General features: G+C 42.7%; 1 long non-coding RNA gene and 1 pseudogene across 1 annotated transcript in view; both read right to left on the minus strand.

Moving 5' to 3' along the window:
• LOC134734237 (neuroblastoma breakpoint family member 11-like) overlaps positions 1-19,626 on the minus strand; it is a 514,399-nt pseudogene that overhangs the window by 119,683 nt on the left and 375,090 nt on the right.
• The window catches only part of LOC134734242 (uncharacterized), a 61,017-nt gene that overhangs the window by 28,911 nt on the left and 12,480 nt on the right, over positions 1-19,626 (minus strand). Inside the window, exon 2 of the long non-coding RNA XR_010117549.1 lies at positions 10,031-10,092. This is a non-coding gene — a long non-coding RNA (uncharacterized lncRNA). The remainder of the gene's footprint in view (positions 1-10,030; positions 10,093-19,626) is intronic.

The following is a 19,626-nucleotide window of genomic DNA, read 5'->3' on the forward strand; positions in this document are numbered from 1 at the left end:
ATCTAAAAAAAAAGAAATAATAATAATGATAATAATAAAACTGAAACTCAGGAAGAGATGATATATGAATACTTTTTTATGCTACCCTTGACGCTGGCATAAAATATTAAAAAAAAATCTTTCCCAACAAACCACTTTGGGAAAAATATAACAGGGAGAGGAGAACGTAATAAAACACAAACTAATCCTTTTCACTTTCTACTTCAGAGTTTTGTTGATCAGGTATTGAGAATATTCCTAGAAATGCCTTAGGGTGTAACCAGGTGTGGAATCAACTTCAGGGAATTAGGGATAATAAGATGGGCCATGGTTACAATCACCACCGTTCCTTTGTAATTCCATTTGACTCTTTCCTTTTCCTTTTTTTCTGATCCTTTTTGGAAGAACACATGATATTTCTTTTGTCTTTTTCTCATTTTTTATTTTAACCAACAAAACAAGCAGCAGTGACATCATATTTCTTTGTGAAAACTCATTCCTATCCTAGCCAAGGTGACCCAGCAACCTCTAGTGACTGTCGAGAACTCCAGATTGGAGAATTGACTCTCCCTTCTCTCCAGCTTATTGAAAGGGACTTCGTGCATGGGTTCTAGTTTCAGGGTTGTCAATAGCAAGTCATGTGGCTTTAGTTAAGTCAGCCCTGTGGCATCACTGCTCCTCTGTTGTAAAAGGCAGAACTGGATGTGCTTGTGGTCTGAGGTCCTTCCTGTATCTCACCTCCAGGGTTCTTCCCATGGCCCTGCCCACCCTTCCCTAAGAGATGGGGACATGGAGTGGTAAGGGGGTGGGTTTCTCTGCAAAAGGTCCTTTCCTTCTGCAGCCCTCTGTTTCTGAGCTTTCATGGTTGATGCTGAGAACATCCTCACCGAGAGGTGTGAAAAGCCATCACTCTGCTCCAGACAGAAGGAATCAGGAGGAAAGGGGCTGATGTCACCGGCTGCTGGTTGGGCAGAGCTGGAGTCCCTATATCCTTCACCTCAAACTGACTGGAAGTTCAAGGGCATTTACTTTTCACTTGTGGATAGCACTTGCCTCTTCACCCAGCCTGAGGCTCACCCTTCAGCTCATCCTAGCAGGAGCTCAGTTTGCCCCTGGGCTATCACCACTTAGCAGTCGCTCTAGACTCAGCCATCAGCAGGACCTGACAAAGATGCCCATTTGATCTTTCCTTCTCTGTCTCCTACAGATACTGAATGCTGCTGGAACAATGAAAAGAAAGAACGGATGTCACAAAAAGCATTTTCATTTAATGAAAAAAACTAAAAGAGCAAAGCAATTGAAAGCTCAACACAACACAGGAGGGATCCATGGCTGAGGATTGTATTTCAGAACCACTGACTGCTCTTGACAATTGTTAACCCACTAGGCTCCTTTGGTTAGAGAAGCCACAGTCCTTTAGCCTCCACTTGATATCAATACTTAGGAAGACCAAAGCCAGATGGACAAACAGCATTGAGAGGCTTTAGCCCTGCTCCTCTCACTTCCATCCTATAGAGAACAGGGACTTTGCTGGTGCAGAATATGAACAATGCCATGTTCTTGCTAAAAATGCTTAGCTTGAATTTCATAGGAGGTAATCACCAGACAACTGCATAATGTAGAGCACTGAGCAAGACAACTGACCTGTCTCCTTCAGACAGTCCATGTCACCACGAATCACACAACAAAAAGGAGAAGAGACATTTGGCTTCAAAAAAAGTAAAAAGATAATGTAGCTACATTTCTTTAGTTATTTTGAACCGAAAGTATCTCCTCATCTTTTTGTTGTTGTCATTGATGGTGGTGACATGGACTTGTTTGTAGAGGACAGGTCAGCTGTCTGGCTCAATGGTCTACATTCTGAAGTTGTCCAAAAATGTCCTCATGATTAAATTCAGGCTAAACGTTTTGCCAGGAACACTGCAGAGTCACTACTGAGAATTTCCTACCTCAGCCCATCTGCAGGCAGAGAAGGTCCAGTTTGTCCATCACCATTATCGTGATACTAGGACTGTCACTTGGTTAAGGAGGAATCTAGAAGACCTGTCCCTTTAAGGGACACCTTATTTTTAGTGAAGTAATTGGGAAAGTGGTTTTTAAAAGTATAAATGTCCTGGCCGGGCGCGGTGGCTCACGCTTGTAATCCCAGCACTTTGAGAGGCCGAGGCGGGCGGATCACGAGGTCAGGAGATCGAGACCACGGTGAAACCCCGTCTCTACTAAAAACACAAAAAAATTAGCCAGGCGTGGTGGCGGGCGCCTGTAGTCCCAGCTACTCGGAGAGGCTAAGGCAGGAGAATGGCTTGAACCCGGGAGGCGGAGCTTGCAGTGAGCCAAGATCACGCCACTGCACTCCAGCCTGGGCGACAGAGCAAGACTCCGTCTCAAAAAAAAAAAAAAAAAAAGAAAAGTACAAATGTCCTGTATTCTAATGATCATCCTCTAAATATTTTATCATTCACTAATCATCCCTGCCTGTGTCAATTATTATACTCATATCTCTACAATGGAAATTTTCTATTTCAGTTTTTACTATATCCTTGTTTTTGCTAGTTTCTGTGGTTGAAAAAAAAATTTCCTGCCTGGGTTTTGATTTTTGTCCACAGCTAACTTTAATCTATACAACTAAAACTTTTTGTCTATCACTTTGGACTGGTGAATTGTTTTTTTACATTCATTGTTATAATCTTTTATTATGTTGATTGGTTTTGGTAGGTAATGATGCGAATTAATAAAAACATTTTTATTTCTGTGTTTATTTTCTAAACCCTTCCACATTGTAGGCTATGTTTACCATATGTAGCAGATTGTGTTTACTACATTTCTTTGTTCTAGTTATTTGTATTCTCTGATAGTGTGTGTGTTTGTCTGTGTGTGCCTTTGGCATTTAGGAAGGGTTGTATAGGTCATGTTTAATATTGCACTAAAATGTTTTTGATAGTTTTTCCCCCTTTGAACTAGACACACTTTTAATATTTGGTTTATACGTTTTAAATTATAATTTTCTTTTTTGTTGTTTTTTTGAGACGGAGTCTTGCTCTGTCGCCCAGGCTGGAGTGCAGTGGTGCGATCTCGGCTCACTGCAAGCTCCGCCTCCCAGGTTCACGCCATTCTGCCTCAGCCTCCGGAGTAGCTGTGACTACAGGCGCCAGCCAACGCGCCTGGCTAATTTTTTGTATTTTTAGTAGATACGGGGTTTCACCATGGTCTCGATCTCCTGACCTCGTGATCCGCCTGCCTCGGCCTCCCAAAGTGCTGGATTACGGGCGTGAGCCACCGCGCCTGGCCTAAATATAATTTTCAACATCAAATATTTCCATATGACAACTACATGATTTGTTTTCTTTTCCCTATCTTCTTTACCTGCCACTTCTCATAATAGAAGATAGAGATGAAGATGGAGAGGAGAGAGAGAGAGAGAGAAGACAGAGAAGAGAGACAGAGAGAGAGAGAGAGAGAGAGACTGAGACTGATTTTAAGGAATTGGCTCATATAATTGTGGATGCTTGGTAAGACCAAATCTGATGAGGTAGGTGAGTAGGCTGGAGACTCAGGGGAGAGAGTTGCAGTTCAAGTCTAAAGGGAATCTGCTGGCAGAATTCCTCCTTGTTAGGGGGAGGTCAGGTTTTATACCATTAAGGCCTTCACCTGACTAGATGAGGCCAACTCACACTATGGAGGGTCATCTTCTTTACTCAAAGTCGGCTGATTTCGATGTCTCATTTCATCAAAAAACACCTTCACAGAAACATCAGAATAATATTTGACCAAATATCTGGGCACCATGGCCCAGCCAAATTTACACATGCAATTAAGCATCCAACATATAATATTGAAAGTGTAGAAAATCAAAGACAAAAGAACATCTTGAGAGAAACTGGAGAAAGAAAACACCTTACCTTAGAAGAACAAGGATAAGTACTACATTAGACTTCTCTTCTCCTCATAAACCATGCAAGCAAGAACAGCATGCAGCTGACATATTTAGTATTGGAGGAAAAAGAACCCTGTTAACCTAGAATTCTGTAGAATTACCCTTCAAATATGAAGGAGAAATAAAAGACTTTCTTGACGAACAAAAATTGAGGGAATTTGTCACCAGTAATTTTGTCTTCCATGAAAGGTTAAAAGAAGTTCTTCTGAAAGAAGAAAAAACAACAAAGGTTTAAGACATATCTACACGAAGGAAGCAAGTTACAGAAGGAATAAATGAAGATAAAATAAAATATTTTATTATGTTTATTCTTAATTCAGATAACTATCTGTCAAAATAAGAAAAACAGCAATAATAGATTGGATGATTATACGTTATGAATACATCAAATGAATGAGAGCAATGTTTTAAAAAGTGGTAAGAAAGGAATTAGGAATTTTGTTTTTAAGGTACCTGCATGACCCATGAAGCATCATAACATTACTTTAAGTTGACTTAGATTATTTGTAAGTATATATGGCAAGCAATAGGGTGAAAACAAAAACACCATTTTTCTTTTAAGAAATGGAATTTGTATTGTAAGAGAGAAGAAAAAAATGGGATCATATGACATGTTCAATTATAGCCAGAGAAGGTAGAAAAAGACTAAAAGACACAAAAGGAAACAACGAAGAAAGTCAAAAAATAGAAACAGTTACACATATGGTACATATTAATCCAATGATATCAATAGTCACTTTAAATGTGAATGGTCCAAGTACACCAATTAAAAGACAGAGACTGGCAGAATGGAAAATGAAGTCCAACTATATGTCGTCTACAACGAACCTACTTTAAATAAGAAGACACAGAGATATTAGAAGTGAAGAGGTGGAGAAAGATATATCATACCCATCGTAATCAAAAGAAAATTGGAGTAGCAGCTGAGCACTGTGGCTCACACTTGTAATCCCAGCACTTTGGGAGGCCGAGGCAGGTGGATCACTTGAGGTCAGAAATTCAAGACCAGCCTGGCCAACATGGTGAAACTCCATCTCTACTAAAAATACAAAATTAGCCGGCCGTGGTGGCGCATGCCTTTAATGCCAGCTACTTGGGAGGCTGAGGCAGGAGAATCGCTTGAACCTGGGAGACGGATTTCCCCATTGTACTCCAGCCTGGGCAACAAGAGCGAAACTCTGTCAAAACAAAAAACAAACTAAAAGAAAAGCAAACAAACAAAAAAACTACAGTAGCTACATTAATTTGAGACAGAGCAGACTTCAGAGGGAGGAAAATCATGGGGATAAAGAGAGTCTTTACATAATGATAAAGAGGTCACTTCTCCAACAAGATATGACAATCCTTAAATGATATGCACCTGACAACAGAGCATCTAAATATCAGGGGCAAAAGCTGATAGAACTTCAAGGAAAAATAGACAGATTCACTATTACAGTGGGAGACTTCAGCATCAGTAATTGACAGATCCAGCAGGCAGGAAATCAACAAAGATGTAGTGAAACTGGACACCACCATCAGTCACCTGGATCCAACCAACTTTTTAGATTGCTTCACCCAACAAGAGCAGTATACATATTCTTTTTAGGGTCACATGGAGTGTTCACCAAGATCCACCACATTCTGGCCCATAAAACACACTTCAACATATTTAATGGGATAGAAATCATACCAAATATGCCCTCCATTCAAATTATGGAACTGAAGTAGAAATCAACAACAGACAGCTGGAAAACCCCAAAACTGGAGATCAGACAACACACTTCTAATAACATATGGGTCAAGAAAAAGTCTCAGGGCAAATTACATATTTTGAGCTAAATGAAAATAAACATACAACTTATAAAAAATTTCTGGGTGCAGGAAAATTGGTGCTTAGAAAGAAATTCATAATATTCAATGCCTATGGTAGCAAAGAAAAAAGATCTACAATCAATAATCTGAATTTACACTTTAGGAAACTCAAAAAACAAGAAAAAATTAAATCCAAAGTAAGTGGAAAGCAAGAAACAATAAAAATTAGAGGAGAAATCAAGGAAATTGAAAACCAGAAATCAATAGAGCAAAATCAACAAAACCAAAACATAGTTCTTCAAAATAATCAATAAAATTGATAAACATCCAGCTGGTGAACCAAGAAACAATGAGAGAAGATACAAATTACAAATAACAAAATGAAAAGAAGGTCCTCACTACTGATCTCATGGATATTAAAAGGACAACAGATGAAGATTATCAACAAATTCTCTGCTCAGAAATTTGATAATTTGATGAACTGGACCAAGTCCTTGAAAGACACAGTCTACCAAAAGTCACACAAGGAAAAATATATAACCTAAATAGAGCTCTATCTATTAATGAAATTGAAGCAATGATTAACAACCTTCCAGAACAAAGCACCAGATCTAGATGGTTTTACTACCAAACATTTAATGAAGAAATGATACCAATTATCTCTAGAAAATGGAAGCCAAAGGAACACCTCTCTGGTCTAGGGGGCACTTTACTCTACTAGCAAAACCAGACAAACGGTTTTGAACCAGGATATTGAACTAGCCTGCACTGCTGACCAGCGCCTGAAACTTAGCCCTGGAAGAACTGTAGAAGCAAGAAGGAAACATGGCTTACCGGACCTGTGAAAAATGATAACTCTCCCTTAGAGACCAAGGCGGTTTTGAACCTGTGTATGTGGAAGGTTGATGTTCACAGGTAGCAGGGAGAGAACGACATAGAGAAAAGTATTTTCGGTTCTGCTCTTGCTTCTGACTCCCTTGCTATGGGCCAACTGCGGCTCTTACCCCTTCACGAAAGAGATTTGTCAGCAGCTGTTTATTTTTTGAGACAGAGTCTCGCTCTGTGGCCAGGCTGGAGTGCAGTGGCGTCATCTCGGCTCACTGCAACCTCCGCCTCCCGGGTTCCAGCGATTCTCCTTCCTCAGCCTCCCTAGTAGCTGGGACTACAGGCGGGCACCACCACGCCCAGCTAATTTTTTTTGTATTTTTAGTAGAGATAGGGTTTCACCATGTTGGCCAGGATGGTCTGGATCTCCTGACCTTGCGATCCGCCCGCCTCGGCCTCCCAAAGTGCTGGGATTACAGGAGTGATCCACCGCGCCCCGCCATCGGCGGCTCTTAATCCACCAGTGCGGCAGCTGCGATGCGACTCCTGGACACATATAAGCTTCCCTGAGAAAAAGAGTAGATGAAAACAGGAGAGGACAAACCAGATGATCCTGGGGCTTTCCTTTTCCAGCTTTCCTCCGCAAACCTCCAGAGGTAGTGATTGTCATGGCCTCTCCAGCACGATGCTTAAAGAGACGCATTACAAAGAATCCCCTAGACAGAAGATTTGCCTGGTGGAGTATAAAACAGGGGAGATCAAAATGAGTTTTGGGGACGTGCTGCCCTCCACTTGGGGCCCATCCTTTATTTTGCCGATACCACTAAAGACTGGGCCTTCCTCGACATGAAGATCCGAGGCACCTCTCCGCCGCTCCCCTCATCTGCATGCGGTTCCTTCCCACACGCCTCCCCTGTCCCTGGGCGCCCGTCCCCACTCCCCCTTCCCCACTGCGTATGTCTGTCCAACCTTATAGCTTCTCTCCTTTCGAGAATGTCATTTCTTGAGCCGCACTCCACCGCGATACGTGGTCTGGCCAAGGTCCAGTCAGTGAAACCGGTGTCCAGGTGACTGTGTATTTCAGGGATCCGCCAGAAGAGACAATAAACGTCCCGCCGGTTTTAGGGGCAAATATGCAAAAACACAGAGACCAACCAGACACACTAGCTGCTTCAAAGACAGTCTCTGCAAAGTCCTTGCTTAGGAAATTCCACTCCAGAAGGAACCGGAAAGCTATACAGTAGTTCCCTTTTCTTTCTGTTTATTATTGCGGCTGTGACCTACCTGAGTATACACAGTTATGGTAAATAAATGTAAAAGCCACATTGTGCAAAAGCTCCGCGCTTCACCAAGCAGGAGTCGAACGCGGATCTCCAGCACGGGAAACAGGAATTCTACCGCTAAACTACTGACGCCTCCTGTCAGCAAAATCCGCGGCCTTTACATGGAAAAAGGTAAGATCGGGACATGGGAAGAGGAGTCAAGATTTTTACCGTGTTCTCTTTGGAACATGTAACTAACAAAAAGGACACCCTGGGCAAAGGCTCACATTAGGGATTTGCATCAGGCAACACCAGAAAGTTATGGCTTCTCATTAAAAGAGCTGACTTGAAAAGGCCTTATTCTGAAATAGACTCTGTACAACTGGATAACAAACCTCTGTAAGAAAACACCAGAAATTCACTCAGTTTCTTGTCTCCGGTGCTGTATCCAACGTGAACCTGTGGAAAGTTCTTGCCTCGCTTCTTGATACCTTCTCTTTGCCTTTCCATCGCCTGGGGTCTTCCAAACCCTTTCCTCCCAACCTTGACACAAACATCAGTACTTTCCTCAAAAAGGCCTTCAGAACCCAGGGACGCTGGTTTGGAAAGCTGGACTCTTGGGATTGTGCCTGGGATAGTCTCGGAGACCTAGGTAATAATTGAGCTTCTCTCCTCACATACCTATTTCAAATTCCTAGAAAATGCCAGGGATCAGATCTTGCTTTTAACTTCTTATGCCTTACAGAGACCAAAAGAAGAGCGAAGAAACAGACATTTCACTCCAAGATGTCTTCCCTTCACCTCGCCCTCGTCGGCCACCCAAGGAGGCCAGTTCAGAGAAAAACAATTCCATTCGATTCCCTTCTATTCTAGTTGGATGCTGGGATATTACTCCTCTAGCTAATGTAAAGCGTTCTTTTGCCATTTCCCTTTGTCTGATATCCATGTTTTCATTCTCATTCTTTTGTTTACAATAAGCCTGGTACAGATTTGCACCACTCTTTTTTGTTGTTATTTTCTTTTCTTTTTAAATGTTTTATTTCCAATTTTTACTTTAAGTTCAGGGGTACATGTGCAGGATGTGCAGGTTTGTTCCACAGGTAAACCTGTGCCATGGTGGTTTGCTGCACAGATCATCCCACCACCCAGGTACTAATCCCAGCATCCATTAGCTCCTCTTTCTGATGCTCTCCCTCCTCCCAGCTCTACCCTCTGGCAGGCTCGAGTGTGTGTTGTCGCCACCACCACCCTATCTGTCCATGTATTCTCTTCATTCAGCTCCCACTTATAAGTGAGAACACAGAGGGTCATGATGATGCCACTCCTCCAAGGATTTCAGGGTTCCCAGACTCCTAGTTTTCGGTCTAGATCTTCTGGAAGATCTTATTCTTGGGGAGCTACACGTTCTCGCGTTTGGGGCTCTTTCAGGTGCTATCTCCATTTTCCCCTCAATTCCTCCCCATTCTGCTACAATAAAAAAACAATTCTCACCTCCGGAAGATCCCGCCTCTGCCTCCGCACGAGCCTTTCAGGAGGTCTGGATGTCTGGTCCACCGCTCACCGGCTTCTTTCCCCACTTTTGCTTTTCCCTTCCTCCGCTCCCGCCCTCCCGCCCCACGACCGGACCACCGCCCAGCTGAGCCCCCGCGGCTCCACTGCGCGGAAGGTGCACCGGAGGCCCTGCCTGTTGCCCGCCCCGCGGGGTGCCGAGAAATCAACCTGAATAAACGCCTTTTAAAAAGAACTTTCTAATGGAAAAATATCTTATGATTTCCATTCCCAACGCTCTTCAGAGGACTAAAAGAAAAGGTCACGATGGATTCATTCAGCAAGTCCTAATCCTGCGTCCTGGTGAGTGCCAGACCCTGCTCCCCGCGAGGGGATCCACGAGCGACCCTCACCACTATCCCTGCCCTGGTGGAGCCTCCGTGCGGGACACAGGATCCGAAGATGGCAGCGGAAGCTCCGCAGCGCCCCGAAAGCTACTGGGCAGGGGGGCACAGGCTCCCTCACTGGGTGAAGGCGGCACAAAGAACCGGAAGAGCCATCCCGGTAGCTCACCCGGCGTTCAGCTTCCCTTGGGCCCCCTGGCTGCTTGGGCCCAGGTCGCGGACCAGGGCGTTTCCAGGAGTTTCTGAAGCGGACGAGGGGCAGGGCGGGCGAAGGCCATTCGGCTCTCCTTCTGGCTTCAGAATCTCCCAACCCGCAGGTGTCCAATGTGACCAGCGCGACTCACCGCTCTAATCGCTCCGGTTTTCCAAGGCCTTGCTCAGTAGTCCTGCCAGGCGGGCCCTGAGGCTGGAAGGGATGGAGGAGTTTGGTGAGTGCGCCCTGCCTATAGCGCCCAGTGGAATCACTAGTACCTGTCTCTGTGGCGCAATCGTTCGGCTATTAACCGGACGGTGGGTAGTTCAAGCCCACCCAGGGACGCCTGTTCTAGCTTTTAAAGCGTTCGTGTATTATCATCACTAGAGAATCTACCCCTATTCTTCCCATAGTCCTAAGTCCGAAAGGTTGGTTCCAGGCCAGCCAGGGATATGCCCATTTCAGGAAGGTTTTTCTCTTCTCAGGATTCTAGTCACAGTTAACAGGGATCCCTATCAAGAGCCACCCCACTCAGAGATCCAGTTCGGACAGAGTATCTCTTGAAATGTCAGGTTGTCTTGTGCCTGAGTGTAAGAGTCAGAGACCAAACAAGTCACTTCTGGTGCGACAAAATCCTCATGCTGTCCCTTATAGGCTTGGATGGGTTATAGACCAGACTCCATTTTTTCATTTTTAACAGGAGGCCTAGAGAAGTGTCCTATCCCCATGATGGGCCTGGATTTAGTGATTGCTCTATCAATAATGTGACCAGTGGAATCATTGATCATCATAATAATCCTCTCCATCATTTTTGAAAACAGCATTTCCCCCCTCAGTTTGTGCATGATTTACTTAACCCTTTTCAAAATGTGTTTGAAGAGATTGGCTTCATGATTTTAGGATTACAGAGAATCGTGAAACCATCATTCTTCTACATATATCTTTGACCACTGACTTTTCTATAGTGTAGAGAACCAGATGTGCCACTGCTGTATTACAGGCTTTTTAATTTTTATTTTTAGTTTTTATGACAGGGTCTCATTCTGTCTCTCAGGCAGGAGCACAGTGGCCCAACCATGTCTCACAGCAGCCTCGTCTTCCCAGGCTCAAGCGATCCTCCCGTCTCTCAGCCTTCCCAGTAGCTGGGACTAGAGGTGTGGGCCATGATGCCCTGCTAAATTTTGTATGTTCTGTAGAGAAGAGGTTTCACCATGTTGTGCAGGCTGGTCTCCAAACTCCTGGGCTCAAGCAGCTCCGAGGCCTCCCAAAGTGCCAAGATTTACAGGCATGAGCCACTGCAATGGACCTTACATAATGCCTCTAACTTCAGCACATTTAGCAAATTTATCCTCTGCGGGAGCGATACCAAATCATATTCCAATTTATTTCTCAACTCTAATACTGCCCCTTTCTTCATTTACTTGCTGGCACAACAAACTTTGTCTGCCACCCTCCCGCACTCCACTTTATTTTAGACTAGATCTCACTCTGTCACCCAGGATGGAGTGCAGTGGCTTGATCTCAGCTCACTACAACCTCCATCCCCTGGGCTCTAGTGATCCTCCCACCTCAGCCTCCAGAGTAACTGGATCTACAGGCATGCACCACCACATTCACCTTTTTTTTTTTTTTTTTTTTTTCAGAGATAGGGTCTTGCTATGTTGCCGAGGTTGGTCTCCAACCCCTGGGCTCAGGAGATCCATCTGCCTCGGCCTCCCAAAGTGCTGGGATTTCAGGCATGAGCCACCGTGTTGGCCAAGTGCCCATGATATTCTAATAAGGGAACAGGTTCCCTCCTGGCTTAACTAAGGGGACAATACAACAGAAGGACATGGTGGACATTACTCACAGATATTCTGTTGCATAGGATGGACAGCTAAACTTCTAAGACATTTTATGTGTATTTTATTTTATTTTTTGAGATAAGGTCTTCCTCTGTTGTCCAGGCTGCAGTGCAGTGGCATGATTATAGTTCACTGTAGCCTCAAAATCCTGGGCTCAAGTGATCCTCCTGCCTCAGCCTTCCAAGTAGCTGCGACTATGGGTACGCACCATCATAGCTGGCTATTAAAAAATAATAATAATTCTGTAGAGATGTGATCTCACTATGTTGCCCAGGCTGGTCTCCAACTCCTGAGCTCAAGTGATCCTCCTACCTCAGCCTCCCAAAGTTTTGTGCTGAGATTACTGGCATGAGCCACCATGGTCAGCCCTGTTTCTTTTTAAAATTTATTTATTTTGGGACAGGGCCTCACTCTGTTACCCAGGCTGGAGTGTAGTGGCATGATGACGGCTCACTGCAGCCTCAACCTCCCTGGGCTCAGGTGATCCTCCCACCTCAGCCTCCTGAGTAGCTGGGACTAGCAGCATACACCAACATGCCTGGCTAATTTTTGTATTTTTTTTGTAGAGATGGAGTTTCATCACGTTGACCAGGCTGCTCTCCAACTGAGCTCAAGCAATGCACCTGCCTCAGCCTCCTAAAGTGCTGGTATTACAGTCATGAGTCACTGTGCCTGGCTTGTCATTGTTTCCTGTGGTGATCAAGTCATATGGGTCCAGAGAAGACAGATCACAGTGACTTCTTTGATAGCTTTCTGCCAAGTCGCTTATCCAAAGAAAGCAAAATCACAATGGTCCCAGACATTTTTTTTTCTCCTCCCCTTTCCTCTTTTCTTTATAAATCTTGATTTTACTTCTATTTGCTGCAAACAATCTAATGCCAGTTCTCCCTTCTGTATTAATGGAGAATGAGGATGCAGATAAGTGTCTCTATATGATTCCTTGACAGATTTCTTTCAGAGGCTATGTCTATAAAAATTAGTCCATCTGAGACCCATCATTAGAGCCAACAGAATCCTGCACCTAACAGGCCCCTGGTGCAGACCTGGATCCTTAGAGCTATTGGCTCTTTTTCCCTCAGTTCTTCTGTTTTCATGAGCAGAAACTGAGCTCTTTTGCCTTTAAAATACTAAGTATGGTCATTGGACAAGTCCTTTCCTTCTCTCTCTCTCTCTCTCTCTCTCTCTCTCTCTCTCATGTTTGCATCATTGTTTTCTGCCATCAGTGGCATCAGTGTAGATTTCTGGTAAATGTTATGGAGTGAATTTCTCGGGACAATCTCTGTTGGGTGGTGTTTGGCAAGAATCCAGTCCGTTTGGCGATACCTGACAGCTAATCTAGTCTGTGAGTCTTTTTTGACTGTTTATTCATTGTCCTGGGAATAATTGTATTTCCTGATACTTGAGACTGCAGCAAATGGGAAGTTGCTCATGTCTCAGCTTTCCAATGTTGGTAAAAATTTTATGGGCCCAGTAGCTGTCATTATCTGCAAGAGTGGCATCTCTATTATAAAGATGATCTTACTACTCAATGCCTCCCACCCCCAACCGAATTTCATTCCGTAGGAGCTCTTGGCTGTAACAAATTAATAGGCCTAAAGGAGATCCTAGCACAGGAAGGAAACTGAATCTGCAGCATGTAAGGAACAGTTTTCTTTGATTCATATATTCCGGTTTCTAACCAGCTGAAAAATCCAAATATATGCCCTTTAAGGATTAAGTTTAAATCACACTACAGAAAGGAGAAAAAAAGAGTGATATGATCACAAGTAAGCAATGGAATCAGCAATTTGAGCACTTCTCAGAACTACACAAATCAAATTTAACAATCCCTAGAACAGTAAGGAAGTTCAGCCCTTAATGAAAATGGATGAAAAGAAATTATTCATTCACTTTTACATGCCTGGAAGGAGAATGTCCTGCCAGACTCACAAGGGGATCAAAGAATTACTCAGATTTTCAGCAGTGAGGGTTTTCCAAGGATCTAATGATGTTAGTTTTTCAGTTTGTTTCCCTCACTGATAAGCATTGTTAATAGACACCATTGCCTCTGTTTTCACCTTAAATGATGCTATGTAATCCAATTATTTGCTTTCGAATGCCCCCTAGTTTGGTGGAAGGAATTTTTCTAATGTATAAATATATTTTCTTATGAAACCAATTGGCATACTCTTTCAGTGGAGTGAATAGATAAAGTCTCTAAAACTTTAAAGAAATTACTGCCTGATTATCTTAAGTACAGTAATAATCACATACATAAAATTAAAATAAGAAAATTAGGCAGGGTGTGGTGGCTCACACCTGTAATCTCAGCACTTCAGGCAGCTGAGGAGGGAAGATCGATTGAGGCCAGGAGTTCCATACCAGCCTGAGCAACATAGTGAGACTCCTGTCTCTACAAATTTTAAAAAATTAGCTAATTAAGCCAGGCGCAGTGGCTCACGCCTGTAATCCCAGCACTTTGGGATGCCAAGGTGGGTGGATCACCTGAGGTCAGGGATTCAAAACCAGCCTGGCCAACATAGCGAAATCCCATCTCTACTAAAAATACAAAATTAGCTGGGTCTGGTGGCGCATGCCTGTTAATCTCAGCTACTTGGGAGGCTGAGACAGGAAAATCGCTTGAACCTGGGAGGCAGAGGTTGCAGTGAGCCAAAATCGCATCATTGAACTCTAGCCTGGGCAACAAAAATGAAGCTCAGGCTCAATAATAATAGTAATAATAATAATAATAATGCAAGAATGTAATAGTCCCTTCCCAAAATTAACCCCTGAGGAGCTAAGGGATGTATGCACACAAGTAACCGTGTTTATTCTGGTGACCTGACCAAAGAAAAAGAAGTTTCAAAGCCCCCTTGGGCCCTCACTGCTGCCCAGATGTCTGGGAGTGTCAGCCACCTCTTGACCTCAATCCCCTGCTTCTTTCCCCTTTCCCTAACATACAAGAAGCCAGAAATTTTTATTACCTTGAGATGCTTCGTTAGGACATTAGTTCACCATCTTCTTGGTTTGCTAGCTCTCTGAAATAAAGTCACCTTCCCTGCCCCAACACCTTGTGTCTCCTGACTTCTTGGCTGTCATGCAGCAAGTAGGGTGAGATTTGGACTCAGTTACTTACTAATTCAGTACATAATATCTTTAAAAGGAGATAATTCTAGAAACTAGGAGACTGAATTATTCCACTTACAATTTCTTCCTAAATATATTTAGATGTCATCTAATACATGATGCCATCATCCTCTATTAAATGTCAGCTCAATATATATAGTTAATTTTAAAATCCATGACTAATATTAATGATTATATGGAGTTAATAATGGAGTTAATAAATAATTTTGATAATAATAGAGTTAATAAATAATAATAATTAATTTTGATTGCCTTAAAATTAAATAGTTAATAAATAATAAATAATTTTGATTGCCTTAAGATTCTCTATTACTTTACTTGGAGAATAGTGTTGCTTGTTGAGTTCACAACATATATATGTGTGTGTGTGTGTGTGTATATATATACACACACACACATATATATACACACAGTATATATATATATACACACACATATATATACACACAGTATATATATATATACACACACACATATATATACACACAGTATATATATATATACACACACACATATATATACACATACAGTATATATATATACACATACAGTATATATATATATACACATACAGTATATATATACACATACAGTATATATATACACATACAGTATATATATATACACATACAGTATATATATACACATACAGTATATATATATACACATACAGTATATATATATACACACACACACACATATATATACACACACACATATATATACACATACAGTATATATATATACACATACAGTATATATATATATACACATACAGTATATATATATATATATACACACACACACACACACACACACACACACACATTTTTTTTCTGTTTTTGAGACACAGTCTCACTCTGTCACCAAGGCTGGACTGCAGTGGTGCAATGATAGCTCACTGAAACTTCAGCCTCCAGAGCTCAGATGATTCTCCTGCCTCAGCCTCCCAAGTAGCTGAGACTATAGGTTCCCCCCACCACACCTGGCTAATTTTTGCATTTTTAGTAGAAATGGGGTTTCACCATTTTGGCCAGGCTGATCTCAAACTCCTGACCTCAAGTGATCCGTCCACCTCATCCTTCCAAAGTGCTGGAATTACAGGCATGAGCCACCTTGCCTAGCCCTACGTATTGAATTTTTTTACGTGGCATTAGCTTTTAAATCAAACCAAAAGCCAGCTTTGCAAAGAGAATATATCACTGAGAACCGTGTACAACATGTAATGCTGGTGAGTTTTAATTATACCTCGGTAAACTTGACTTAAAAAAAAAAGACATTCCCAGATTTTGGCATAACGGAAGCATTATAATCTTCTATTCATTTCTGGCAAGAGTATAAATAAGTTCAAAAACTTTGGAAAATTGTTTGGCAGTATATTCTAATGGTAAGACACACATACATATATGCTGTGACCCAGAAATTCAACTTTTCTACCCCGTAGACTTGTGCTTTCCAATATGATAGCCACAAACCACAGGTAGCTATTGAACACTTGAAATCTTGCTAGTGTCACATGGGGTAATGATAATATCTTAAATATACTTAGTTGAATATATATTATAAAAAATAATTTCACCTCTTTCTTTTTACTTTTTTTTTTTTTTTTTTTTTTGAGACAGAGTCTCGCTCTGTCACCCAGGCTGGAGTGCAGTGGCACAATCTCGGCTCACTGCAAGCTCCGCCTCCTGGGTTCACGCCATTCTCCTGCCTCAGCCTCTCCGAGTAGCTGGGACTACAGGCGCTCGCCACCACGCCCGGCTAATTTTTTATATTTTTTAGTAGAGACGGGGTTTCACCGTGGTCTCGATCTCCTGACCTCGTGATTCGCCCTCCTCGGCCTCCCAAAGTGCTGGGATTACAAGCGTGAGCCACCGTGCCCGGCCTCTTTTTACTTTTTAAAACATGTCTACTAATACATTTAAAAGTACATATATGCCTGGCATTATAGTTCTGTTGGAATTTCTATTTCTAGAGAAACATGTGAATATGGTTTACCAAAGACATGTAAAACAAATTCATATTTATTCAAAATATTCCTAAACTATAAAGAATTCAAATGTCTGAGGAAAGAAAAGAAATTTTATGTGAGGAAAGTGAGTGCTTTCAAATTAACAAGCCCAGAGTTAGGCATTAAAATGAGACAGCAACAACGTCCTCCTTCCCTGTTTTGAAGCCGTGTATTCATCTGTTGAAACTGCTTGCTATCATCACAAGTGGCTATAAACCAACCTAAATATGCTGCACTGGACACCATCTCTCACTCCCTGTAGCTGAACAATGTATAGCTAATCATTAATCAGTGTTATTTCTGTAAACTTCAGGGAGTTCCTGACAAGCAATTTTGTACCAGCCAACTTCCCGTCCCCCTTTTTGGTCTTCGGAAACCCACTTGTAACAAAGGGCAAATGGAGCCCATATCCAAGATTGCTTGGGTCTGAGTCTTCTGGGCAAGTGTCCTCACATTGGCTCAAACAAACTCTTTAAATCGTGTTTGTGCTTAAGCCCCTTCCTTCTAGGTCGACGTTTTTGGCCCAGTGAGCAGGATGCAGAGCAACTCATCTCTGACCATCCGACTGTTCTCTCAAAGGCCTCCAGGGTGGCTACATAGTAGTAAGAATTTTATTGGTGAGATCAGCTTGCAGTCCAGGAAGAGACAGTCTCCGGTGTGTGTCTTTGAAGGGTGCTTTGTCTTCGGGGGGGGGGGTTGGTTTTTGTGCCTCACAGGGTGTGTGTCACACAATGGAGTTATACATATTCAGTACATTTGGGAAAGCACCATTTCTGAGGGGTGTTGAGCTCATGTGAAATGGGTAAACATATATGTAAGGTGCACCCCATCTTCACATTGGGAAGAGATTTTAGCATTAAAATTAGGGGGAAATCGGCTCTTTATGTCAAAAGGTGAACTACAGGACATGAAGTCGGTTTGTGTGCAGTCCCTGTAACATGGCTGAAACTGGCTTGAGGTCTGCAGTTGCTTATCAGGAAAGAATGGAAGGGCACTCCTCTGTCCCATCAGAGGTCTAGTGATCTGGGTTGTAAATCCAGTTGAGAATTGCTGGGAAGATTTTGACAATTTGCCTGCTAGCTCCTGTTGTTGAGGAGTTTAGCAAGAGTGTGGTTTTTCTTGTAGCCATAGAAATTTAGGAAGTTGCTATGCCAGTCCAGCCCTGAATCCTTGACCGATAGGTAACTTTAGTTTCCTTAACCTAAGAGTCTGTCTTAGTCTACAAGGGGACATCTATTTTCATCTCTCAGACCACATTCCTCCTGGACTAGGTGCCTGGCCAGCTTTGAAATCCTCACATTCTGACTCAGAGAAACAGATGGGCAGTAAGTGGTGAATCCTCCTGAAATCTGGACCTTCCCACTCTTTGGTTGAAGGCCTGGAGTTTGCTTGAGTTGTCCTTTCCAGCCGTCCCTTTCTACAATGGAGGTTTTCTGTCTTTACCCTGTGGTTAAGAGACTTGAGTTTCAGGGGGAAAAAACTGCTCTTTCCACCTCTGCCTCAGGACAGAAGGTTTGGGTCACAGTCAGGCAAAGGGCTGTGTGGAAAACTTCTGCCTTTTCTGCCTCTGTCCCTCATCAGAAAGGTCTGGGTCAAGATATTGGCGGGTAGGCACTGGTGGTTTTGTTTTCTGTAGCATGTTTTTATGAAAGTTTGAACTTAGGTTTTCGCTTGTGACTAATTCTTGTTCTTTTTTTTTTTTTTCTTTTGAGACGGAGTTTTGCTCTTGTTGCCCAGGATGGAGTGCAATGGTGGGATATCGGCTCATCACAACCTCTGCCTCCCAGGTTCAAGTGATTCTCCTGCCTCAGCCTCCCGAGTAGCTGGTTTTACAAACGTGCCACCACATCCAACTAATTTTGTGTTTTTACTAGATACAGGGTTTCTCCATGTTGTTCAGGTTGGTCTCAAACTCCTGACCTCAGGTGATCTGCCCACCTCGGCCTCCCAAAGGGCTGAGATTACAGGTGTAAGCCAATGTGCCCGGCCTCTGTTAGTTCTTACCTGGAAAATGCACAGAGGTGCTTTCTCCAGCCCTGAAGAAAAGAAGTGATCTGCTCCCGCTGACCCATTCAGGGGCTCCAAGTGACCAGGGACGCTGCAGAGGTGTCACGGTCACTACTCACCATGTGAAGGCAGCCTCATAGAGCATTCCCCATCAGAAGAACGTCTTTATGAATCCCCTTTCCTGCTCTTCTGGGAAGGTATATGTGTGATGGGTCCCCCAGAGCAGATGCACTCTGTGGCCACTTGGTGGTTAGAAACAGTGGGAGCCACTAAGACAGTGATACACAACTCTGGTGATATCTGTAGGAGTGACTACATAAGCAGGACACTGTGACCCAAAACACATCCCAGACTTTGGTCATCTTTGCAAAGGTCCTGAATTATGGGAAATCAAGCTTCAAAATCTGAGCATACTTTGAAGAAACAGCAGCGTTTAGAACCACCAGCTGGGTTTCTGTATAACAGTTATGAAGGATCCTCTTGTAAATATCCAAGAAACCTGACTCACCTAACCAGGAAAACTCATAAGTAGAATGGAGAAAATGGGCATCTTTTGAAATGTCTAAAATAATTTATTAAGGCACACAATTTGAAAAATTTGGTTTTAGAATCAGACAAATTAAATGGGAGACTTACTTCCAATGATACCTAGAAATTTCTAATAGAACTACTGAGAAAATTGCCTCCATTGAGGATTTAAACTGGGGATATCTGATGCTTTTTCTGAATTGAGAAATATCGAGGAGGCTTTGTCTCTTT

Source organism: Symphalangus syndactylus, chromosome 12 (genome assembly GCF_028878055.3).
Source record: "Symphalangus syndactylus isolate Jambi chromosome 12, NHGRI_mSymSyn1-v2.1_pri, whole genome shotgun sequence".
In the NCBI taxonomy this organism is placed as follows: Eukaryota; Metazoa; Chordata; class Mammalia; order Primates; family Hylobatidae; genus Symphalangus; species Symphalangus syndactylus.